This window comes from Hippichthys cyanospilos, chromosome 4 (assembly GCF_059441005.1).
Source record: "Hippichthys cyanospilos isolate Australia breed blue-spotted pipefish chromosome 4, RoL_Hcya_1.0, whole genome shotgun sequence".
In the NCBI taxonomy this organism is placed as follows: domain Eukaryota; kingdom Metazoa; phylum Chordata; class Actinopteri; order Syngnathiformes; family Syngnathidae; genus Hippichthys; species Hippichthys cyanospilos.
In genome coordinates, this window is record NC_142372.1 from 2,922,525 (window position 1) to 2,950,004 (window position 27,480).

Here is a 27,480-nt window from a genome sequence, read left to right on the forward strand (position 1 = left end):
CGACGCGGCCGCATAGTTGGAGGCCGCGGGCGACTTGCAAGAGGGCTTCATCGGGATGCAATTAGCGGAGGGGCGCAAAAACGCATCGCGACTTTAACTTAGTGCATTTTGGCGATGAAAGGTTTTTATTGACGGCGACAAACGTGGAAAATAAGGCGGCTTGCTTAGTCGGTAGGGATGGGACGGGACACAAATCTCATGAGATTTAGTGGACGGGAATGAAATGAGAAGAGATTTAGGGGAAATAATTAGAATGATGCAAGGAAATTTTCAAGTGTTCAAAGATATTTTTAGTGAGAAGACTGCAAGAAAATTAAAGGGTCCATATTATATTTGAAACTTGAAAAATGTGCACAAAAATTTACATTCAGCACATGACATTTAGTGATTTAATATTTTATTCACTCATTCAATCCCAAAGACGTATTTTTATGTTTTTTCCCTCAACATTTAATCTCAGGTACCTATTTACACTTTTTTTTCAAGTATTTTGCTAAATAAAGGTCTACAAGTATCTGTTAACTTTATTTGGGAAAAAAAATAATCAATTACTTTAGTTAAATACTAATGTATTCAATTGCTTTGGCAATTTTTGTAACCCAATCAATCCCAAAAAATGAAATTTCAGCCCCCCCCCTTGTTTAACTAAAGAAACGGAGTCAAAAATAAAGTAATCAATTACTTTAGTTAATTCAATACTAATGTAATCAATTACTTTAGCAATTGCATACCTAATTGATTTTTCTCATCAATCATTGAGTGACAAAGTAATCGATTACAATAGGTAGTTAGGTGCTAAAGTAATGAAACTTTTAATACCATAAAGTAATGGAAAACAAGCACTAACGTAATCAATTACTTTAGGGAATAGGACATTTCAACAAAGAACTTCAAAATAAAAGTGTTCCATAATTGGCCTTCTCACCACTTTTGTGTTTTATTGTCACATAGCGCATTTTTTTGTGTATTTCGTTACATTTGTGGGCCAACAACCCAAAATAAAAATACATCTCGTGCTGTGCAGGGACAAAAAAAAAAAAAAAATCTCCGAGATCTACTCCCATCTCTGTAAGACGGTAACAAATGGAAAGATTATTGATGATGCGAGTCAAAGCTATAGTTGAACGAGTGCATCAATGTCATTAACTTCGAGTACTTTGAAATACCATCAGGTCAACCCGACCGCATTGATCTTACTAGTTTAAAAAAAAAAAAAGGGCTCTGCTCTGCTCTGAAATTGATTGGATCATAAAAGCTCCCCACCGAAGCAATAAATATTCCAACCTTTTAATAATGAAAGCCTACAATTAGAACAATTTTGCTGGGAAAAAAAAAAAAAGTAAAATGTCTATCAATGCAATCAGTGTTCCTGTTGAATGACAGATGAACTAAATGTCTCACGAGTATTGAAATTGCGTACAAAAAGTGAAAATAGTCATTTTCAGGTAAAAATACATCTAATTAAAGCCTGCCACGTCGTGTGCAGACTTTTTTTTTTTTTTCTGCGCGCTCGCTTCTGTCTGGTATTTATCTTGTGTTATTCAGTTTGAACCTAATGCTGACAGATGTGCACCAATCAGCAGACAGATGGACTGACCGACTATCAAAAGGTAGGCAGATGATCACATAGTTAGATGGAGCTTTGAAAAGACACTTTGGCAAATTTTATTGACACATCTAGTCATATTCAAGTTGTGTGTGTATCGGTTAAAGGATTTTTGATATAAGCTTGTATAGTTAGTCTAAGGTTGTACAGTTAGTATAAGCAACACTTTTGGATGGATTGATGATCCATGATAGCTAGCTTGCTACCTAAATACATAGTTAGATAGTTAGCTAGCTAGCAGGTACCTAGTAAACTGCCTAGATAGCTAGCTACTTAGCTAAATAGCTAGCTAGCTATTGAAACCCTATGTTTTTTTTAAGATTCTTCTGATATCAAAAAATAATTAATGGAAAAAAAGCAGAAGAGAGCTGAAATTTTCAGCGGATGATTAAAACATGTATACTTTCAGGTAGTTTGTTATCAGGCAGTTTGAAAAACAATGTTTTTAAGAAAAACAAAAATTTATAAAACCTTCATGTACCATCATTCTGTGTAAATATTTAATATTACCACCTGTGTCTTATAATCCGGTTGGGGAAAAAAAAAAAAAAAAAGTCAAATTTTTGTTGATGCAGTTTATGATTCGTTGTGGATAATAGAATAGCTAGATAGCTAGGTAGCTAGCCTGATAGATAGATAGATCGATAGATAATAGGCTAGCTAGCTAGCTAGATAAATAGGCTAGCCATGTAGATAGATAATAGGCTAGCCAAATAGATAGAGAGAGATAGAGAGAGAGCGAGAGAGAGATAGATAGCTAGATAGAGAGATAGCTAGGTAGCTAGATAGCTAGATAGCTCATTAGCTAGCTAGCAAGCTCAAACGTCAAAACTGCGAGGTAGACCACTACTAAACACGGGGCCACTCTGACGCAAATTAACAAGATCTATTATTGTCTCTATCTAATTGTGAATTCTGAAATTCCATTCCTTGTTTGGTTAAACACATTTTGAGGCTACAATGTCACTCGGAGGAGCACAGACCTCTGCCAAGGTTAAACATTGCTACAAGTCTTTTGTGGTTCAGCTGGAAAATCAGACGATCAACAGCTACATTGAGCAAAATAAAACATTTATTCAATCAAAAAACAAAATCAAAGGGTGTAAATGATGATCAAAGAACCATTTGTCTGTTTTTTTTTTTTTTATACTGACAGTTCTTTACATTTGTCTGCGATTGAGAGTCAATATATTTACATTTTAAATTCTTAGAAGAAACCCCTCTTGGCGCTGAGAAGAGCAAAAGGAAAGCCATGGTCCAATGTCAACACGCCCAGCGCCGGTCCCCTTCACCTCTTCCCGTCCTCTCCTGCCTGTCAGCTTATCAGGACCCCGGCAGACACTGTGATCGGGGTTACCGAGCGCTGCCTCGTATGTTTGTTTGCTTCTTATCCCACCTCGTGGCGTGGCGCGCGGCGCCTCAAGCACCTTAGCATACCCCGCGTGGACCGCGGAGATAAAACAAACTTTGAAAAAAAATGGCATTAAAGACCAGCCGTCACAGAAGACCGAGACGTCGCCAGAAGAATCTTTGTGCCCTTCCCTCAGGAGAGGAGACGGCTACTGTAGTCTCTTGAATGTCAGACTGCAAATTTTCATGAGCCGGCTATGCGACTGATATTCTTTCCTCAGGTGTGTCACTCGATCGTCTTTAAGCCGCTCCTTTCTGATTTACTTGTACTTGCCTGCAGGTAATGATGCAGTAAAAGTCTAATGGAAACAGCTGCCCGGTAAGCTAGTCGGAGGAAGGACGGTCTTGTGGGTTTGCGACACATCTGGTGCCTTCTGGCTGACTATGACAGATTTTTGTCAAATAATTCCTCAATTCTTTTCAAAGATCCCATCCATATCCCAGAACAGGTGGTCGTAAACGGTTGTCACTGTGATGGGAAATGCTAAGGGGAGCCCGTCACAGATTGTTCTGGGGCTCTTAAAATGTAAACTACTCCTTTGGTTTAAAAAAAACAAAAAAAAAACATCTATTATACGGGTGTCAGATTGAACAGTAAGAGAGACTGAGGGCAAAGAACACAATCTGAGTCACAACAACTGATCTATTGTTAGCAGTTTACCCTGTTCTGAAGAAAACAAATGTTCCATTTTTAAGAAAAAAACAGTTAACTTTCCTCTTTGCTTGTGTGATAGCTTCCATCCATCCATTGTCTACACGTTCTTTATCTGCTATCGATAGTAAAACTTTTTTTGACTACCAAGTAAGTGTGGGAAATTTTGTGTCAGCTTGACAGGAAAAAAAAAGTCCTAACTTTTTATGACTGCCATAATTAGAGCATGCTTGTCTTTGCACTTCACTAAGACTTTTTGAAGCATCTGAGAGGAGGTGCTTTCTATTTTCTCTGCGGAGTCCTGGAGGCAGGGGCAAAATGACAACAGAAACCCAGATCTGTCAGCTGATGCATTTACGGGGACAGCAAGTGTTTGAATTTCATGAGTACTTAACAAGTATTCATACAAAACTGCCAACATGAGTCCCAAAATGTACTGGTGCCATTTTTTTGTTTTATTTTTTTTACCTACATTTGTCAGAGCAACAGTCCCCCCCCCCCCCCCCCCCCCCCCCCCCATCTTTCAATTAGTCAAGATGGCCAATTCATGATAAAACAAGTTTTCAACATGTCCAAAAATCGACAATATTTACGATGTTGAATGGCAATAAATGAGCCTGACATGGGCTAAATTTGACACCCATAGGGTGGAGCTCTCAAACTCCATTTTGCACGCATTTAGAAGGGATGGCAGCGTAGGATGTTGAAAGTTGTCATATTTTGACAATCTATGCAATATTTTAGCCACCTTTGTGTTTTTTTTGGGTATTTTAACCATTGTGCAGTATTTTGTCCAATGTTTTGTTCTTTACATTAACCTTTTCTCCATTCATTGTCTATCTATAACATGAGGTCTGTTGGACAAATTTATCTATGCTGCCTTGTGTGATATTTTGTCCAATAGTTTCATCTTTACATCAAAATAATTTCACATCAAAGGGAAAGCACTGAAAAAAAATCATGAAGGAGCTGAAATTTCACCCAGATGCTGACAATAAGTCAAACCTTGATAGGGCACGACCGTTTTCCAGGAATGTGCCATCTTTTGGCTAAAATACCATTTGAGAAAGAAAATGAGGCCAAAATGGTCAAAATACTCACATCATTCTATTTTATGGGGGGGGTTGCGCGATATCAAAACATTCCGGACATTTTTTTTTCACCTTTGGTCAAAACGGCCAGGACAGTTGGATGCCGTTGACCGTGTCAAACTATCCCAGGGCAGAACCCCCCTCCCATCATTCCTTTGGTCACTGCCCACTTTTGAGCGGCGAAAGCGAAGGTCAGAGTCCGGCGCGGGACAAAAGCTCCAATTCAAAGTGACAAACGGGTGGGGAAAAAAGGCGATAGCGATTGTCGCGAGAAGAGAGGAGGAAGGAGAAAGACGGGAGCGACGAGAGACGGCGCGGTGCCCGGCGGTGGCAGAGAAAGAGGAGGAGGAGGCAGCGAGTAAATAGTCGGCGGCTCTAATAGGAATATCAAGCCAGTGAAAGGTAAACAGGCTTCTCCAGGCAGATACAAAGGGAATGCGCTGGCTTTGAGAGCGCTGGAGTGGCGGCACGCTGCTGTGGCACAATGATAATAGCCCCGGGCCTGCCTGCATCCCCGAGATAAGGCAGAGCACTGGCATGTGTCGCCCCTGATCCCAATTTCACAGTCAATATTCATCCGGCTCGACAAACAAGCACCATTTAAGATAAAAAATAAATATAGAGTCCTTCTGCTATTACCTCCTGTTTATAAATCTGCGCGCGGCGCCCGATGCCTTTTAAACAGTAGCAAAGGCACTGCCTGCCCCCCCCCCCCCCCCCCATCAGACTCCCGCCCCCCGCCCCCCCACCGCCCCCCTCTTTCCAGGCACTTCACGCCTCCTCCCAATCCTCTCATCCTCATCTTCGCCGTCTTCCCGCACATCTGGGGATTTGCATTGCTTTGTTTTGAGTCTTCGTTGACTGCCGCAGGCCTGCGTCTCTTGACGTGTCTTCGAGTTTTCGCACGCACGCCAGATGGTCATTGTATAGCGTCGCTATCCCGATGACTGATCGATGCCGACTCCATGTGTTTTTGTCGAGGGAAACCTTTGCCACAACATACGGTGTCAAGTCGGAGCGGTAGAGCTTTTTCATGCTGTATTATTTTGGCCCGACACGGAGGAAAATGTTACATCGATACGCTCGCTCATCAGACACTTGTAGCTACTCTGGTGTGGCGGATTTATCGGTCGATAATGGCCCTAAAAAAATAAATGAGCAAAATTTACCTTTTTATTCCTGATCACATACCTTTTATATAATCTTGATGATGACCTCTCATTTTTAACTTTAATTTTGGGTGAATTTGATTAAAACCAAAGAATCAGTAGACCCCTGATTTTAGAAGTTACATATATCATATTTTGTTTACCAATGTTAGAGGTAAGCAAGTACCTTTTTCGCGGTTAATGAGCCCCCCGGCGATAGTTGAAAAACCGTAGTCGTATATAAGGAAGCACAGCTCTAAGGCACTCCTACAAGACACGTGATTTGACTCCCGGCGTGACCATTGACCTAACTAACCCGGGCACGCTGGGAGCCAATCACGTGTCTTGTAGGAGTGCCCGAGAGTAGTGCTTCCTCGTACACTCACAAGCTGCGAGGGAGACGGATCAGAGACAGCAGTGTCCACAAGGAAGTGATTTAAATTTGTTACCTAGATTTCTTTTATAAGAAATTAATGAAAAAGAAATATATATATATATATATATATATATATATATATATCTGCTTTTGAGGTTAAGTCGATTTATGAAACTTGAAAAGAAAACAAACTGAAAAAATATGGTATATAATTTTACAGATTTTTATGCCAATGATTTCACCTTTTTGTACTGTATTTTTCAGACTATAAACCACACTGGATTATAAAATGCACAATTGAATTTCAGCAGCGGAAACAGTGTGCCTGAAGACTGTGACAAAGACTGGATTCACATGACGTCAATTTTTTTTTTAAAAAGTGGATTTAAAAAAAACAAAAAAAAAACGACTTTATCTTATCCAGCAGGAAGTTTGCCTCTAAAATAAGATTACATTCTGGATTTAACAACTTACTATCTTGTATTGCAGGCCTTAAGCTGCATACGGCAGGCGGGCTGTGCTTTGATCACCATCTGCGACATTCCCAAAGAGAAATAAATCAAGATCTAAGCGCAGCTGGAGAACTTGTTTTATTTCTTTAGCTGGGGTGCGCTGGAGTAGTTGCCAAAATTAGTTTTAGGAGTTTTGCATCACAAAGCGCTGCAAAGAAGAGTGTGAAGGGGGTAGAACTTGGGCCTGATTTGCTCGTCTCATGATAGACTCGGCCCGCTTTAGCTTCGAAAGGTAAACGGGTTTGATTATATTTTCTTCCTCACACTTCTTACATGCTACTTCTTTCTCATTTGTCGACCGATTTTCGCCTTTTCAACAGTTTGATGTTTTTACCTGGGGTTTTATACGCATTAGCTAAATTAGCACAGGTTTCTATTGCCCACCATACGACCATTTCGTATAATCCCAACTCTTGAACGGATTACTGCATTTTCCGCACTATAAGGCGCACCTAAAAGCCTTAATTTTTTTTAAAAAGCTGATGATGCGCCTGATAATCAGGTGCGCCTTATACAGTATATGGATCAATATTGAGATTGGGATCCGTAGATGGGGAATGAAGTGATAAAGGAAGCTTTACCTGTTTCTTTTGTGTGTTTACATTTGAACAAGGTTGCTCATATTGACATTGAGTTATTGTGCTCTTGAGAGTTTAGAGTTATTTGAGTTATTATTATTTGAGTATTGCTATATTGTGATTGAAAAGGTTGTAAAATATGTCATTAATTGAGGGTGCGCCTTATATAAGGAAACAGTTTGAAAATGTGTCATTAATTGAGGGTGCGCCTTATAATCCCCTGCGCCTTATATATAGAAAACGTTTTCAGATATGTCATTAATTGAGGGTGCACCTTATAATCCGGTGCGCCTTATATATGGAAAAAGTTTGAAAATATTTCATTAATTGGGTGTGCGCCTTATAATCCAGTGTGCCTTATATATGGAAAAGGTTTTAAAATATGTCATTAATTGAGGGTGCGTCTTACAATCTGGTGCGCCTTATATGTGGAAAACAAATTAAATATGTCATTAAATCAGGGTGCGCCTTATAATCGGAAAATAGTGATTTCTTATGGCGGGGGTCCACTGCATATATTGAGGAGTACAATGACATAGTATGGATTTGTGTAATAAGTAATAACACTGATGTTACTTTATACAACCATATATAAGGTGCAGCAGATAAGGCGCACCCTCGATTAATGACATATTTGAAAACTTTTTCATGTTTCATAATCGTCCCATTAATCGATCCCGCTGTACTACTTGTGCTCATCATTGATTGGACGACTGCTCCGGTCATTCATCAGTCTCACCACTGAAGCTGACCTGCTTCACCCCATCAGTCATGTCTTTTCTTTTCTTCTACTGTACCCCCCCGAACCTGTCCACGAATGAGCAACTGGCCGTATCCCTTTAAATCTGGCCCGGGCTGGGCCGCTGCCTCTGCGAGATTACTGCACACTCTCCGAGGCTCCACAGATGGGAGAGACAAGCTGCCAGCTGGCATGGGGACACCCACTATCCCCACTGGAAAATGGCCAACAGTCCTGGCTCTGTGGTCCCCGCTCAGCCCATTCACACTCCTCATGGTTACTTCTCCAATATTCCGCTTGAACACTTCTCACGCTCTCTCAATTTGGACGTTTTGGGGTTTTTTTTTCCTCGCTCTTTCTCACTCCTACTGTATATGTGATCGAGGGAAAGGCAATACGGCCAAAAAATACAATTTCATTTTCTCTCATTCCACAATCCATTGTCATGGAAGAAATAAACCCAAGAAATATTTGTTAAAAAGTTAGATTTTTTTTTAACCCTTGTGCAGTGTTTTGACCATTTTTTAGGTCATTTTTAGGTCATTACCTAAGCCTTAAATACAGGTGATGTCATTTTCATTCGACAGCAAGTAAAACAATATGTTTTTAAAAGTATTTATTGTCCATAATCATGATAATTTATTAAGATAATTCTTTAGGTATCAAATTGTGAAAAAGGTAAAAATGGAAGAATTGACATGATTATTTTATTTTTTTGCGCTGTATAAGACGCACTGGACTATAAGGCGCACTGTCAACTTTTGAGTAAATATGGTAATTCCCAAAGTATAAAATGCGCTTTTTTTCCCCAAAAATGACGACTAAAATTATGAGTGTGTCCTATAAATGGGAACTAAAAAATGTTCACTGTAATATAACTGCATAATAGCATGATGAATAATGGAATCCATCTTTGGGTCAATTGAACGTCCCAACTGTATTATTCCCACTGTTTCTCCGCATATTTTTTTTAATCCGTCACCTTGCATTCCGAGACATTTTCAACAGGATGTAACACATCTTGTTGACGACGCAAACGCTTTTGAGCGACGAGGACAATGGCGAGATATAAAAACGTGTTGCGCACCGTTATGCGCGATTGCGTCCTAAGTTTACCGAGCTTCCCAGAATGCTTTGAGGTGGCTTAAAGTTGATGTGCAGAAAGTTTCCTCCCCAGCCTTCTGCCGGACCACCTGCTGGGCACTGCCGTGATTGCACAGTCAGATTGCTGTGCTAGATTACTGTGACCCGGTGGACCCCCTCCAGATGGAGACACACACACACACGCACACACACACACAAACTTGCAGGCACTAGAATACACTAACACCTGGCATTACTGTACGTATAAATATACTACAGTATACTGGAGACTATCAAGCGTATGTGTTGATTACAGAGTACTCCTGAGACCCAGTCTATTCGTTTGTGTCCACTTTAATGGACATTTCAGTTTGGTTGATATTTTTTGACTCTTTCCAGCTTGTCGACTAAGTCCTAGTGCACTCACTAGAGGACATGCAACCCTTTCCAACGATGTCTTGTGTCTTTGGCTGGGATTCAGTTCAATTTGCTGTCTTGGTGAGACAATATGGACACAACGGTGGACACAAACAAATAGGTTTGGTCTCAGGTGAATACTGACAGTCTGGAGAACAAATTGTCTTTTTTAGGGTTTAATTTTCTGCTTCAAATGAACCCTTGTGGCATTGTTACAAATTATGGAAATTCCTTACATTTTTTTATGATATCATACAAGAATCAATGGGAAAAAAAACCACTAGGGAGCAGAAATTTCCAGAAGACGATTAAAATAACGATTTTGACAAGTCTGAGACTGCAGCTAGACGTGCGGGAGTTTGTGTCCAAAAATAATCATTGTCCAAATTTTGGACCATATAAAACCATTACAATTTTTCAGATGCACCTTAATAGGATTTATGACATTGATTTTCAAGCGATTTTTGCTGCATACGTTGAGCGGCGGTCAAATGATGTCAGGGACCAGAAATTCCTTTGATGACTTGTGTTTCACTTTAAGAAAGTAGGTGGCGGTAGAGACCATTTAATGGCTTTGTCACGTCATAGGCTACAAAGACAGACCATAGCATTTTTTAATTTATTGTGGGTGTTACTAAATTTAACCTACATATGCATGCATAGAACTGATGCGATTGAACAATTTGAGTGGTTGAAAGAAAAAAAAAATACAAATAACTAATTATTCCATCTTTAAAAGCATTTACAAATTTAGGAAACAAACGCAACGCGTATCGTTTGCATAGTGTGTGCACAAGCGTTAAAGAAACACAAAAATATTTGTTTTCCAAAATATCTTACAGTATTAGATGAAATTAACCTGACAATTTTACTAGCACTTTATAATAACAATGCCAAGAAATGTAAAATTCATATAGTTCTATTGGTGGAGTTTAATAGATCACAGATGCACCTAATTACGCGAACGCTAAGAGCAGATTCGTAAGAACATACAGTAGGACTATCATTAGAAAATGCACCTGCGAGGTCTAATTGATGATAGACTTAGCCGCAAATGATGAAATAGATTTAAAACTTCACAATAAGCGATATGATGCATGGAAAAAAATACTAGGATTACTTTTCCGCAGATGGTGGAAACAAACCACAGCAGATCTGATAAAACGGGGGCCAGTCTTGGAATCGAATTTGCAGCGGAGGGAAGATAAAATGAATTGATGAGATGATGAAATGTCCGGCAGATAGAATGTGGAGTCAGCAACGCTGCTTGGTGCGTGCAAAGATTGAGCCGTACAACGCGCCGTATAGAATGAAAAGTGCTTACATTGTGAGCGAATAAAGATTTGCGCTTTTGAGGTCCAGGCGCTCCTTAAAAAAATAAATAAAAATACATATTATATACCGTATTTTTCGGACTATAAACCAAGATTTTTTTTTCATGATTTGAGCCCTGCGCCTTATAGTCCAGTGCGGCTTATCTGCAGGTTTGTTTTGTTTTATTATTACTTTTTGCTATCTTTTCAAGCTGTCAATGTATTGCACAACAATGAAATGATTTATTATTAATAAATAAAGAAAAAAAAAGAAAATAGTTCCAAAAATATGAAAATACTGAAATTTAATAACATCTGGAATAAAACTTTGTGACATGCAAATTCGATATATATCAGGGGTGTCAAAATTGTTTGTCATTTCCCAAGTGGGCCGAATAAATAAAATCACTGTATACATTTATAAAAGTTTAAAGCAACAACTTCAAAATGATTATTCCGTTTTAACACTGTCCAAAATAAAATTCATCAAATACTAACATTACTATTAATCGGTCTGTGGGCTATATATATATATATATATATATATATATATATATATATATATATATGAATGATTGTATATTTATGTGCAATGTATTTACATGACATATATAAAATATCCGTCCATCAATTTCTACAAATATGTTGTTGCAGGCATGTTTAGTTTGTTGAGTAAAGAATGTTGCTATGAGGCAATATACATTTTTCTGCATAAATATCTGATGTTTCGAGCCGCGACCAATCCGGCGTGGCTTATCTGTCAAGCGTATTTTATTTTTTTGCTCCGTTTTTACCGCTGCGACTTTTTTACCGGTGCGCTTTATAGTCGGAAAAATAACAGTCCACAAATACAACGCAATCGAATGCATTTTTCTTCTAAAAAAACAAGGTAGTATTCCCGAGCATGAATAAAGCTCTTCCATTGGCTCTAACGTAATCGAGCAGGTGCGTTGACCCCTGAGCGAGCGTTGTTTTCGCTGACTTCCGACCCGGATTTAACGTCCGCCCTCTTCCGACGCGGCCGCCAGGAGCGGCGCCCATTAGAATATTCAAATGAAGGCCATCAGCCCCTATTGAGAATGAAGAGGAAGAGCGTAACGGAGGAAGGGCTAAACTGACATGACACGCATCACTTTGCATCACATTTGAGCGACTGTCATTGACGTCCGAGCGCGCATCTCTTTATAGCAGACTGTGAACGTCACATGATATCAGTAAAAACCGAGAAGGTAACTTAAGGCTCTATCGCTTTCCCCCCGCTGACGTCTACCCTTTCACCCCCCCCCCCCCCCCACTCCGCCCCTCTCCTGTCATGTTTGCAGGAGCGGGAGCCGCGGAGGGTGGCACTCTGATGGCGTGAAGCCAGATGGCAGCCACAAGGCAGGCGGCGTGGCACCGAGAAACCAAGCGCGCCCGCACACAATCGCCCGCTCGCGCTCCGGCTCCTTAATGAAGGCCTATGAATTATTCATGGGGCGCGCAAACACACGTTGCCCGCCTCTCGCGGGGCGCATACGCAGCTCCTGTCAGCGACAGAAGGCTCGGCGACTTCTCTCTATTTTATTATCATTTCTCCAGGCATTTTCCTCGCTTGTAAAGGAATACCAGGTGGTGCTCTACCCCTCCTCCCAAAGCATCAAGCGCTCCTCCTACCTCCGTCGCATCCCCCCCCCCCCCCCCCCCCCCCGCCCCCCGCCCCGTCTGACTGAGTCATCGCCACCTTCCGAAAACTTTCCTACGAGCGGCGGCTTTTCGAGACACCTGTGGCACGGGAGATGGAAAGGCAGCCGATGGAAAGGTGACGCCAAGGAGAATAATGCATGAGAAGATGCGTTCAGGGACCGAGCCGCATTTCGTTCCATCTCGGGCGGGGTGCTCCGTTGCGGTCGACCGCCGAGGTGGTGCTGGTCGACTGCCATATTAAAAATTTTTTTTAAAAATCATCCATTTCTTCTCATTCTGAGTTGAATTTATTTTGTATGCGATGCAGCGATTGTACACAAGGGATTGATGATTGATAGTTCATTGGCTAATCGATTAGTTGTTCATTTTGACAGCTGTAACGTGTATGTATATCCTTCCAAATAGTTGGAAAATGATCAAAGTATTTTGAATCGCTTTGTGTTAATATTTGAAATAAAAAACAAAACATACCAAGCAAAACAACAAAATACGGAAAATATCGAGAAAAAAAAACGTTACTCCGATAAATCAAGGGGGGATAAAATTTTAGTTTGTGTTACAAATCAATTTCTTCTCAGTTTATTTTTTAGTGTATGTGATAAAATTAATGGATGGATAGATTTATGCTGTACTCAACCTCTTAATATGGTTGTCAATTAATTTGATAGAGATATATATATATATATATATATATATATATATATATATACACACTGCACTCGATGCCTGCAGCCCTAAAGTTGTTTCACATTCCAATTGATTTGCTTTCAATTTGAAAAAAAAGCCTGCACTGCTCCTGTCATGGCATTAAAAAGCCTTAAATGAGATATTTTGAAAATTAAACACAAATTAACCAAAAGTTAAAGGTACTCATTGCTAAATTGTCAAAATATAGTAGGATTTTTTTTTTTTTTAGGTTGACATCCTCTCACATTTGATTTGCTGATACCTGCAAAAACCCTTTTAAAATTTCCCGTTCTCAGTCGATGCCTTGGGTCCAACTAGGCAGTCCGATCACATTCAAAGTCCGCCCCATCCGTTGCGTCCTCAGATTTGAGCCGTGTAAAGTGACTGTCACATATATGATGGGTGGAAAGATGAAAAGCTGCCCTTGCTGTCACAAAGGTTCAAGGTAACAAAAGCCTGGTGAAGGGGAAGGAGGGTGGCTTTGCTGTTGCAGGGGGTGGACCGCAGCTCTCCGGGGAGCGATAAGGATAAGTGAGGCTGATAAAGTGTTCATGTATGAGAGGAGTGATGGAGGTAAAAAAAAAAGGAGAAGAGTGAAAGAGCCACGGAATGACGGGAGGACAGGGACGGGTTCTGGAGCTCTGCTAAAGGTCACCAGCCTCCCCAGTGAGGTTGAGTGCTATTTAAACCGCACTAGCGTGGTGCTGCTATTGTATATTCTGTGGTTCTTTTGTGTGTGTGTGCTGGTTGCAGATGCACACCTTCAGAGCGCATTATTTAAGAGCCCGCATCTTACAAACTGTAACCACAACAAACATGTAAGAATAACAATTTTACAGGTACGCATTTGTAACATATTAATCCCGAGGTTGGGAATGCCACTGCCAAGTATTCATTTAACCCCTTGTGGCATTGTGTTAGAAATTATGGAAATTCCTTTGATTATTATTGGGTTTTTTTTAAATGATATTTATGATATCAAAAAATAATCAATGGAAAAAAAGCACAAGGGAGCTGAAATTTTTAGTAGATGATTAAAACATGTATAATTTCAGGTAGTTTGTAATCAGGCAGTTTGAAAAATATGTTTTAAAGGAAAAACAAAAATGTATAAAACCTTCATGTACCATCATTCTGTGTACATATGTAATTTTACCACCTGTGTTTTATAATCCCTAATAATTAATATAATTCCTAATAATTAGGAAAAATCCATAAAATTTTTGTTAATGCATCTTATGATCCGTTGTGGATAATAGGCTAGCTAGCTAGCTAGCTAGCTAAATAATAGGCTAGCTCGTTAGATAGAGAGAGATAGAGAGATAGAGAGAGATAGAGAGAGAGAGATAGCTAGAGAGAGAGAGAGATAGCTAGAGAGAGAGAGATAGATAGAGAGAGATAGATAGAGATAGAGAGATAGAGAGAGATAGATAGAGAGAGAGATAGATAGAGAGAGAGATAGATAGAGAGAGATAGATAGAGATAGATAGAGAGAGATAGAGAGATAGAGATAGAGAGATAGATATAGATGACAGGCTAGCTAGATAGCTAGCCAGATAGCTCGTTAGCTAGATAGATAGATAGCTAGATAGCTAGATAGCTAGATAGCTAGCTAGCTAGCTAGATAGATAATAGGCTAGCTAGATAGCTAGCCAGATAGATAATAGGCTAGCTAGATAGCTAGCCAGATAGATAAATAGGCTAGCTCATTAACTAGCTAGCTCTATATGAGGACCAGTCATTTTTAATCACAGAAAGCAGTTCACCAACGGCAATAAACTACAGTATATACACAAAAGCTATCCAGTGTTTCACAACAACAAAAGTAAAATACTAAGTTTATGTTTTACCAATGGCACTCTTTCGCTCTGTCAACGCGAGGTTGTAAGAAAGTTGCCAGAGTGATTTCTGGTGCCGTTGTTTTTGTTGTTTTGATTTCTGTCAAAGTGAGTGTGACTAATTTTTAGCTGCGCCAAGATGGCGGCTGACAAGCAGGAAAGGGTGTGCGTACGTCTGCGCGCGTGTGTATGTGAAGCTGCAGGAGGCGCTCCAAATGATGTTAAAAGTCTAGATTGATGTTGATGGAGTGAGACGGGGAGGGAGGGCGGAGGAGGCCACGGTCCTTATCACCTGGGCTTCGCTTCTGTGCGCGTGACTCACCGGCCGAGACTCCTTCTATTACCCCGCCGGTCAATAGATCTTTTGCTGTGATTGGTTACAATTGAGTCTTCAAGAGGAGCGCGGCGCTGCGTGGAAAAACTGTGACACGCTTGTCTCATCAAGCCCGCCTCACATCGATATCGCACCGTCTATGTCTTTTGTAGCCACGCGCTCGAGTGAAGGGAGCGAATAAGTGGAGAGTGTGCAGAAAAACACATTCGATTCCATTCATTTGAGATTGGGTTACGATGTTTCTTATTTGTTGGAAACGTATTTAAATCTCAGGAATCAATATGTAAAAATCAAGAGACCCTAACTCGGTCTGGATTGTGAGCTCGGATCAAAAATTACAAACAGTAACTGTAATTCGCAAAGTAAAGAAGTGTTTTTCTTTCTTTTGCTCCTTTTTATTGTTTCTTTTGTTAAAAATACATTAAAAAATGTTTAAGAGCAAAAATATAAACACACACACACACAATCTCTCCATTTTTAATTCTAAACATTGTATTTTGCTTCATGCCTGTGCAATGAATGTGTTGAGCAAGATTGTGTACGGTATGCATTTCACTTGATGAAACCGCGACTCTGAAACTTGAGCCTGCCCAGCTATTTCAATGAGGAGAAAGCGTTGCTCAGTGCGATACATTAAAAAAAATTTCAATACTGTAATAGCTGCTATATACTAATGGTCTACCACTAAGGTCGTTTATTCCTGGGTACATGTATCTATGTATGCTGTCTTTCTACTGCCAGGCACCCAAATATATGGTAGTTAAAACATTTATCAGAAATTTGGAATATTGAAAGGGAGTATAAGACTTTAAATAAGACTTTTTTTTTTTTAACTTTCAGGCACTTTATTTTTTTCTGTTTTAGACTAAGCTGTAACACGTATAAATATTGAAAAAATAATTATAAGTTGTTGACAGTTGCTTTTTTCTTTTAATGTGAAAAGGATACAGGTTTATGCATACTTAAATGATTTCTGTGCGTAATATTGTGATTTATAGTCAGCACGCGTGTTATTTTTTTCTGTTTTAGACTAAGCTGTAACATGTATAAATGTTGAAAAAATAATAACTTGTTGAGAGTTGCTTTTTTCTTTTATTAATGTGAAAAGGATAGAGATTTATGCATACGTAAATTATTTCTGTGCGTAATATTGTGATTTATAGTCAGCGTGCGTGTTTTTTTTCTGTTTTAGACTAAGCTGTAACGCGTATGTTGAAAAAATAATTATAACTTGCTGAAAGTTGCTTTTTTCTTTTGTTAATGTGAAAAGGATACAGGTTTATGCATACTTAAATGATTTTTGTACGCAACATTGTGATTTATAGTCAGCGTGTCGAGTGAAAAGGGAATGCGAAAAGTTTTCTTTTTATAAGGGGAGGGGGGCTTGTAAAAATATAATTGAGAAGCACTGCCCTCACCACACAAATAACAATTCTCCCTTTTGCATTCTAATCACTCCTGAAAGTGGAAGAGTAGTTTACAAGTTCATTTCCCCAACAGAATTTGAGCTTGGCGTCACGCTGGGTGGGAAATGTTTAATTTAGCATGGGGGGGGGCGCAATTAAGGTCCAAAACGCGAGCGAGTTTTTAGATTTACCAGCCTTATTTCGAATGAGATCAAAGTCATCTCCATCCAACATGTGGTGTGTGTGTGTGTGTGGGAGGGGGGTGCTTTAAGCTGCTGGTTGCACAGCTAAAGACCCTGGAAGGGGTCGGGGCCTGTCTGTCCTAAATGGCGATGTAATTGCGGGGCTGCTGCTTGCGCGCCCCTGCTGTGTGGAGATGAAAGCTTGACTGGCTCAATCATGACCCCTTGATCCTGCCTCTCATTGTGTCCTTTTTTCATGAGCTTTCTGTCTTTCTCCTCTTCCCCGTCGCCTCTTAACTCCTGCCTGTCACTCACTCATCTGGCGCTAGCACTCCCGAGCAAACACTGGAAAACACTCCCACAAGCTGCGGATATACATTTCACTCGGAGGTAAATAGTCAAATGTCCTACCCAGCGGGAGGACGCCAGACACGGGTTCTTGGTCAATGCCGGTGCGGGGGGATGCTCAGCGGGGTCCATCTTGAAGCCTCGACAGTGACATGGAGATGGAGGAAGGTAAGGAATGTTTTTGACCTCCTCGCCTACGAAATGGAAGAGCATTGCGGAGGGTTCGCTGATTATTTCTGTGCAAAAAAAACGATCTGTCCCGTGTCAGTGGTTCTCAATCTTTTTTCAATGATGTTCCCATGCGAAATATTTTTTTCAGTAACAGCACAGAGCATTTTTGGATAAGAAAAATAAAATAAAAGCTGGAAACTGTTGACTTAATAAACAAATTACATTTGTTGTGGTAGCTATTGGCCAGGGGTTGTCAAACATACGGCGTGGGGGCCGGATCAGGGCCAAAACACGATTTAATCCGGTCCACAAGATGACTTAATTTTAGTCCGCTGTCTATAATCAAGAGACAAAATTACTTTATCTTTATTCCAGGCTAGCGCACATCAAAAAAAAATCCATACTACTACTTTTCAGGTATGCTGTCTAGCATTATTTTACCAGTCTGGCCCACTTGAGAAAAGATTTTTCTTAATGTAGCCCGCGAGCTAAAATGAGTTTGACATAACTGCTCTTGACTTATTTTATTCAGGAATGCCAGAAGATAGCCTAAAAATCATCTGTTTTATTTCCAAATCATCTGTTGGAAAATTGTGTCAATAATGACAATACGTATCTGTAGAAAGGTATCCAATGTTTTGTAAAGAAGTCAACGTAACACATTTTAGCAATGTTCCAATCAATTTGCTTTTAATTTGAAAAGAACAATTCATTGTCACTTAAAAAGCATTAGTTTTCCTGTGAAATATTTTCCTCAGCCAAGTACCACCTAGCCAGGAAATAGAATACCATGTTTGGACTTGTAGATCCACAATTATTGGTAAGATTATTTTCATTTTCATACTTTTAATGTCGGAAGAGGAAAAGTACATTTTTCTTTTCAGATTAAGAGCAAATGCTAAGATCATTTTCATACTTTTGATGTCAGAAGAGGACAAGCACATTTTTCTTTTCAAATTAAGAGCAAATTCACTGGAACATGAAGCAGTCTTCTTGCTAAACCGTTTAGATACTATTGGAAAAAAAAACACAATTTAACACATTGGGCAATAACATGGAAAATAGAAGACTTTCTACTAGATTTTGGAGTGCATCTGTGAGAAGCACTTTTCTGGATTTGATCAAAAGAGAAAAAAAAAACACTGAAATGGAAGAATATTGTGGACAGCCTGTCTAAAATAAGCCGTTTGAAACATAATGACATTTTACGGCGGTATATATCCAACGCCATGTATTATGTCACAAAGAAAAACATCATTTGAAGACGCTCACAACCAAATGAAGTCGCGGACGCATCACAGGACAAATGAAGCTCGGTGAGATTATTTTTCTCTCTAGCAAGTCAGCGCCATGGCGTTGCCTTAATGTTGTGCTTTTCACTTCAAAGTTCCCGGGGTGTTCAAAGAAATTAATATTCATGTGTGCAGCTTGGCTTTACAGCAGCTGTTGACATAATTACAGAGGGGGGAAAAAAGTGTGAAATTAATTTTAAATCTAATGTAAATTATAGTGATTGGCAGAGCTGCGCTAATCGTGGCGTACAAAGAAAATATGCACGCCTCGAGCTGGTTCATGTGCGAGAAGAGCTTCTCTGATGAAATAAACCGTTATAGTTAGTTGCAGGTAAATGCATGAAAGTATGATCTCAAACAGATATATAAACAGATATCACACAGAAAATGTGTTTTCATGTTTTAAATAAGGACAAAATGTAAAAAATAATCGATGGAAAAAAAAAAATCCTAGAGTGCCGTTCTACCGATGTCGCTAACATTAGCTTGTTTGAAATGCTAATGCTAGCTTAACCCTCGTGCGTACGCGGTACCGACGTGGGAGCTTTTCGGTGACTTCTTTGTGAAATCAAAGGCGAAAGCGTTGAAAAAAAAACACTAAGGGAGTTGAAAGTTCAAAAGTTCAAAATACAACCATGCTGCGAATTCTAAACTTTCGCAGTTTCCAAAAACGAATTTGTAAACATTTCTAAATAATGAATGTTTTTTTTTTTTTACCTTTTACATCAAGTTGTTAAGCAAATGGAAAACATTTCCAATGAATTAACCATTTGAAATGATATGAATTGAACATCAACATTCAATTAAATTCAACTTCAAGCATTTCAAATTGAGCGATAAAATCCAATAACGAATAAAGTCAAATTAAAGACCCACGTCAAACGAATTGAATAATTTAAAACAACAAATTTACCAAACAAATCAATTGCCTAAACCAGCTCTTTCCTCTTAGTTTTGTCACATTTAAACCTATCAAACACAGAATGAATTCAATGGTTAGGTTGTATAACTCTAATTAAACAAAAGTAGCAGCGCAGGTACAAACTTCTTTAAACTGAGCATGGCAACGAACATAAAACAAAGAACGTTCACCAACCATTGGCGTCTTGTTTGCTCTGTTCTTTCTTTGACTGCAGATTGAGCCACCTTTCCTGCTCAGGTGCTGCTAATGAGCAGCCATTTTGCTGGAGGATTCTGGGAGATGTAGTCTTGTGGTGGTGGCACCATTTGACCTCCAGCTATTCAGTTTTAACTCAACAATAGGGCTTATTCCACTGAAGAATTTATCAAAAGTAAATAGTGTTTTTCTTTTCAAAATAAGAGCACGTTTATTGCAACCTATTGCTATATTATATTAGTGCTTCTGAATTAGCCTCTTCTCTTCGCAGACTATAAATAACATTATTATCTTTAAACATTATGTAAATAAACCTCAAACTACATTATTTAACATTAACAAAAGATAACAGCGATTTAAGTCAACTTTCGACAACAGTGAACTACTTTTCTACAGGATTTATACAGGTTACAGGTTTGTCTAAAACTGAAAAAAAACTGCAAGTGCCTGAAATAAAAATCAAAATGGTGCCAATCTTTATTTTATTGCAATTAAAGTTCACCTGGCAAAAACAAAGCCTTTCCCTGGGGTCACCCCCCTCACCCCACATTTTTTGAGATCTTTCTTGACTTCTTTTCAAAAGGTTGTGAAGTTTTACACAGATGCAAAACCCTGTAAGGTTTCGCCTACTTTTACAGTCAAATCCTTTAAAAAAAGGTTTGTTCACTTAATCCTGGCTGGATGATTACGTTTTGCTTGGCAGCGGTAATCGCTTGTTTGTGATCAAATTCTAAAAGACGCCGGTCTTTCCCCGACGTCAAACGAAACGCCATATACTATATTTTCGACAACAACGCCTTAATGAAAAGGCGCACCTATCGAGACAAGCGTTACACTCGGCATCTGGGGTACGGCACCCAAATGAAAACAAAGAGGGCCGAAAGATATTTTCCAATTGGGCAGATGTGAGTCATTTCATCTTGCGATTCAAATGAGTTTGGTGTTTTGTGTGAACAGATGTCCGTGCCCCGCCTCCTTTATCAACATTAGCTGATTGGGTTTTAGCATGCAGCTTGCCGTGCCTCTGCCTCACAGGTACTAACGCACTAATCTGCCTCTGCACAGCTGTGCGGCCCGGTGGAGGAGGGCGGAGTGGAGAGCGCCGCTCCAATGGGGAAGGGCTGCCAGGGATGGAGAAAATGATGAGGAGGGAAGAAGAAAGGCAGCCACGGGGAGGGTGCGATGCTGAGAGGCCCGGAGACAGGATGCAGATGAGACGGAGAGACAATTGGAGGAAAACAGATGCCGACGGAGAGGAGAAAATATACAACGCTGAGGAAAACAAAGGAGAAAAGTGCCAAAAGTGAAACGAATTCACAGGTTACACACTACGTGGACAAAACATCTCCGTTGCAATACCAAGCTCGGCAAAAGAACAGATGGGATTTTTTTACCGTCTACTTTCACTTTATGGTCCGAAACAATATGGAACAGTTTAGTCCAGACACAATCGTGAGGGATGAATTTGAATAATGTTTGGCATATTTACTGTATTTGTTTGTTTCCCTTAATATGCGGTAACGAGCCTTATAACCTTGTACGTCTTATAACCCGGTGAGCCTTAAAAACAGGCGGCCCTTAAAACACGGTGTGCCTTATGACCCTGCGCTAACTTTGTAAAATGACGTATTTTATATCGCTGATCTGTATGCTGTATCTCGTTCATGTCTGAATTCACTCACCCAGGACATCTGACAATTTGATGGCTGAAAGTACAGTAAAGTTTTACGACATGAATCTATTCCGCGGTTGGCTTTGCAAGGCGAATTCACTCTATGACGGGAAATCCAAACCTATTTTAAATAGCTAATGCGTTTAGAACCCCAGGTAAAAACAATTGTACATACATATTAAAAATTGGTACCAAAATAGTACAGTAAGTGCTACATATATATATAATATACATGCATACAATCAGAAAACATCGTGAGTAAAATTTATAGAAAGGATTTATTTACCTTTGAGTGTGCTTGTTATGCCCATGTTCCCTAGTAAGGGTAGCCTAGGCTAGGCTAGCTCCGTATTTCATGATTATCTCCAGCTTCGTTTTCATATAAATCATCTTCTTACGTCTCTCTTTAACATCACTGGCAATCATGGGACCCATGGCAAACCCTTTCAACTTTGAATTAAGCAGTGAAATGCACTAGAAATACGCTTTTGTAACCACTCACGAAAGAACAAAGCCTTACCGTTCCGCCATTTTGAAACGAGTGAGGCCGAACAATAACAGACCAGCGTCATGTGACGGCAATGGAAAATAAGTGCAATTAGGCAAAAACGCCTGCAGATGGAGACAAAACAACACAAACACAGCCAACCCCCTAGGGTCATGACAGTTGGTTTTGTCGCAAAACCGGGAAAATACCATAAAGAGAGGATGAAAAACTCAGTATTCCATGTCACAACATGAAAAAAAACATAAGCCAGGGACCCTGTAACACGGGGGTCCACTGTACTTTAAAACCCAGTGCGCCTTATAACCTAATGCGCCTTATATCCCGGTGCAAAGCCAGTGGACCCTATAACTCATTCTACACCAAGACCTTACAGGAAGTTATTTCCCAAAAGTGTGACGTTTGTCGGTCACCTTGTGACCTCACGCGTTCTGCCCTAACAACGCCGAGTGCGTCACGTCCCGATTTTAATGCAGCTTCCTGCGCGTCTCCTTGCCGTCTCAAAATCCACTCTAGGCAATTGGCGCCACTGAACTGAACTGTTGGATGTTTTTGTGCGGCGTGTCAGTGAAGCCGCGCGTGTGTTTTTGTCCACGTGGGCGGCTGCCACATTGCGCCAAAGACCTCTGGCACGCTTGTTTACCCAGGCGGCGTGCCACAACAACGGGACTCTTTCTGTCTGTGCACCTGTTTGCAGCCCTGACACCAGCAGCAGTCAGTGCACAAAGAGCACCTCTGCACCCACCAGGGGGGCCGGGGGGGTGGGGGGGGGGGGTGAATTGAGGCTTGGGGAGGGGCAATGGAGGTAGGTAAAAAAGGGTACTGCCATAGGAAAGACATGTAGGAATAAATGAGAGATTGTGGAGAGGTGATCACACAGATGGATTGATTTTCTTTTTCTGCTTTTATTTTTTTTAGTTAAATTGTTGAACCCCGTAGTTTGGAGAATACCCGTTTTGAGAAACACGCAATAAAAACCTTTGCTGCGTAATATTCAATTTTGTTGTGGATTACAAGCTTCAAAACTGTGAATTCTGTGGAAAATTGTGCGAAAAATGAACGGAAATTTCTCGCCCCTCTGAAAAATGTGCGTTTTCGCCAAGTGGTTCCTTTTATTGGTCCATACCAAAAAAAAAGTACTTAAGTAAAAAGTAACTGAATAAGTAATTGAACAACTTTATAACTTGTTACCCAGCAAAGAAACTATTCACCACATTAAGAAACTGCATCTTTTTTCAAGCCTGATTTTATTTTTACCGTGTATTCCAGAAAAGTCAGTTCCCTTTTGAACCCTGCAACTTTTAATGCGAAGTGGTTAAAAATTGATCATAACTGAAACCATTACTGAAAAGATTCAAGCCATAAACACATTTCCCCACTCGTGTCACATCTGAAATTAACTCATTCAATGCCAGGGACGTATTTTCACGTTTTTTAAGAGTCCAGACATTAAATCCTAGATACTTAAGTATAAAATTGAAACTTAAGAACATTAAGGACATGAATTTCCAGATACTTAAGTATTAAATTGATACTTAAGTATCTAATCTACTTAAGTAATAAATTGATACTTAAGTATTTGGGATTCAATGTCCAGACATCCTGGCATTGAATGTGTTAACTTGTGCAGTATTTTGTCCAATCCTTTGATTTTTACCTCGAGTGCATTTCACATCAAAGTGGAAACATTGAAAGAAGACACTAGGGAGCTGAAATTTCACCCAAACGGAGGCAACATGTCACAGTTCAACATGGCGCGACCACTTAGTTATCACGCTACCTGGAGCGCGCCATCCCTTCGCCAAAATACGACAGGAATGAATTTCTGTATGCGAGGACGCCGTTAAGTATTTAGTGAGACAGACGTGGCCGTTTAAAAACAAAAGATTTGAAGGGTGTGTGTTCTGGTGACGTCTAATATGAAACCCGGGCCGCCTTGCGTCACTCTTCTCCACCCCGGGAGCCGATGGGGCGCACTCAGCTTGCGAGCTCATTAAAAAGCGGCCATTATTCCCACATTTGCACGCATCACATGCAAAACTAATTTACTTGTAAGAAATTAAAAGTTCATTTTAATTGAGCTCGCACCGCAGTATGCAAATCAGGAGTACATAATGTACATTGACGCAGAGCCGGCGACGCACTCGTATGGACGACACACTGGAAACGGGCTTAACCCCTTCCGCGCCGTGTTTGTAAACAAAGTAATGTGCAGTTCTAATTGTGGATTCATTTGAGTGTGTTTCTTTTAAAAGTAGACGGATGCGGTTGATACGTATCGTACATACTGTATATTCCCAAGGTAGAGGTCAGGGGTCATGGACAAAGACTGGGCCGGAACTTTAAATAAGATGGAATGGAGTGTGTTTTTGTCTCTCGGGAGCGTGTCACCCCGAGCCTCAGACTGTGCGCTGACCTCTGTGACCCTGAGCCGCCATACAGCCAATACCATGTCAATATGTTGGAAGTCTACTGGAGAGTCCCATTGGTGGTGGTGGTGGTGGTGGTGAGGGGGGGGGGGGGGGGGGGGGGGGGGGGGGGGGGGGGGGGGGGTTGTAAACCTTTAGATACAGCGTCATGTTAAATGATTGTTTATATATATATATATATATATATATACATATATATATATATATATATATATATATATATATATATATATATATATATATATATATATATATATATATATATATGTGTGTGTGTTTGTGTGTGTTCTTGGTTGACCTGTATGGTGGGTTTTACTGTCTTTGTGGGGACCTATTGCAGTTGTGAGCCCGTTTTTTTTTTTTTGGACCCCACAAGTTCTGACCACTTTTTGAGGGTCAAGACTTGCTTTTCGAAGGTAAATGATGAAGTCTGTTAAAAGTAAATAAAAAATACATTGAAAAAAGTCACTTTTAGGTGAAAATAAACCGAGATTCATCGGATCAAATGAAAAATAACATTTTAAATCTCTTGACAGTACGAACACACACACACATGCTGTCAGGACATTTAAAATGTTATTTTATAATTGATGTCCATACATTTCGAGAGAAAAAGAAAAGAGTGTGAGAGTGTTCCCTTGATTTTGCTAGATTCTGGGGACCAAATTACTGTCTCAGTGGGACTTCTTGGACTTGTGGGGACCATTTTGGCGGACATCACATGATCAGAGCTCTATTTGAGGGTCAAGACCCTCTTTTAGAGTAGAGGTTTGATTTGGATTTTGGTTGAGTTTAGAGTAAGGATAGGATTGAATAACTCAAAGTGAATCGTTAAGGTTAGGGGCTAGGAAATGTGTCAATCCGCTGCCCTCCGCGTGTGCATGTTCGAATGCTAATTCAGGGTTTGGAGGAGGGATTTTTTTTTAATATCCAGAAATTTTCACAAATTGGAGGTGGACGCGCAAGAACGCATTTTTACACTTTTCTTTGCTTTCGCACTGATCCCAAAGTTCCTCTGGCGCCAGTCCGAATACAATCATTTCAAAGTTGATGGCCCGCAGCTTCAAGCGGCATCAGCATTTTGCGTCGCGATGGATCAGCCGCACAGAAGCTTCCGCTTGTATTGTCCCATTCCAAGCTGAGTCAGCGCGGACCGCGACGCGCGCGTTCACCCGGCGATGACAGGTGATCTTGGCACCGGCGCGGCCCGGCTGCTCGGCAAAGACGATAGCGCTATAGAGCGGAATGAGAGGAGGGCGCGCAGTTAGCTGGCGTGCGCGGGCCCTTAATGAGCAAAGTGTTGATTTGGCGCAGATCCTAATAGGATCAAAGCTGTCATTTGGCTCCCCCAATGGCTGACAGGAGGCCAGGCCTGGCACGCCACCAAGAAGGAAGGCAAAAACCACGCGCGCTCATAAGCTACGTCGCTACACATCGTGGAGGCCTTTTTTTTTTTTTTTTTTTTTTAAGCTAATGCATCTGCCTTTCACTCTCAGTCCATTTAAAGACGTACAAACATGCAAATCATCTAATGAAGCCCGAGCTCATTACGGAGCCGCGTGACAGGAAGAAGATCGAGTCCTGATGGATGATCGCTAATGTTTGCGTGCGCAGTCAGGATGTGGGAAAAAGCCTCAAGGCCAAAATGACTAACAAAGTAAAAATCACAGACAGTGAGGGCGATAGGAGCAATGAATGTCGATGATATTGTAATGCTCTAAGGAGCCTCGAAGTTGACTGGGGCTCATTGAGAGAAATGATTTATTGCGCAGGAGTAAGTGGGGTTTATTTTGGCTTGGGAGCGCCGCGTGCCCCCAGGGCTGATGATGGATGCGCGCACACACACACGCGCACACACACACGCACACACTTGTGTTGTCGTTTAGACAAGCATATGTATACAAGACATTTCCAACGACTCAAAGGCCAATGTTGCCACGCTGCAAAAATGGGTCCAAATATAATCCAAATTGCAAGTTCTACTGTATGACCCGGGTCTATTCATTGAAAATAATAGACACGCCATTGTTGTATGAATTTCTTCTCAACAGGACAGAAAAGAAAAGGAGTCCAAAAGAAAACAAGAAAAAAGATTTATAGTCTGTATGACTAAATTGATTGCAATCAATCTGAAACTCCTAATATATATATATATATATATATATATATATATATATATATATATACTGTACATATTTATTTTAGTGCACCTTAATCAGGTGCTCCTTTTATATGGATCAATATTGAGATTGGGATTCGTAGATGGGGAATAAATAAGCTTTACCTCTTTCTTTTGTGTGTTTACAGTTGAACAAGGTTGCTCATATTGACATTGACTTATGATGCTATTGAGAGTTATTATTTGAGTTATTATTGTTATTACTTTGAGTATTACGATATTGTGATTGAAAAAGTTTGAAATATGTCATTAATTGAGGGTGCGCCTTATAATTCGGTGCGCCTTATATATGGAAAAAGTTTGAAAATATGTCATTAATTGAGGGTGGGTCTCAAAATCCGGTGCGCCTTATAGTGTGGAAAATACGGTACCATAATTCACCAAATAGGACAAACTCTTAATTTTAGGGGGAAATTCTGGTATTTTTCTATTATATATATATATATATATATATATATATATATATATATATATATATATATATATATATATATATATACACACACACATGAATAGACTGGTTCTAAGGAAAATAATGAGAGAAAGTAATCACACAGGGGGTAAATTGTTCCGCAACAAAACAACCAACCCTCCTTTGCCTGATGAAATGAAAATGCAAATGTTTTTCTTCCTTTGTTTTTGAGCATAAGTTGTCTCATCCTCTTCATCCTGCGTGCCACCTCCACTTTTGCGCCTTCCACCCGAACCCCCC

General features: G+C 40.1%; 1 long non-coding RNA gene across 1 annotated transcript; it reads left to right on the forward strand.

The window, feature by feature from the left end:
- Positions 1–1,493: 1,493 nt before the first annotated feature.
- LOC148424292 (uncharacterized) lies at positions 1,494–3,547 on the forward strand. The gene is made up of 3 exons (XR_015865484.1): positions 1,494–1,610; positions 2,818–3,237; positions 3,297–3,547. It is a non-coding gene; the product is annotated as an uncharacterized LOC148424292 (long non-coding RNA).
- Positions 3,548–27,480: the final 23,933 nt, after the last annotated feature.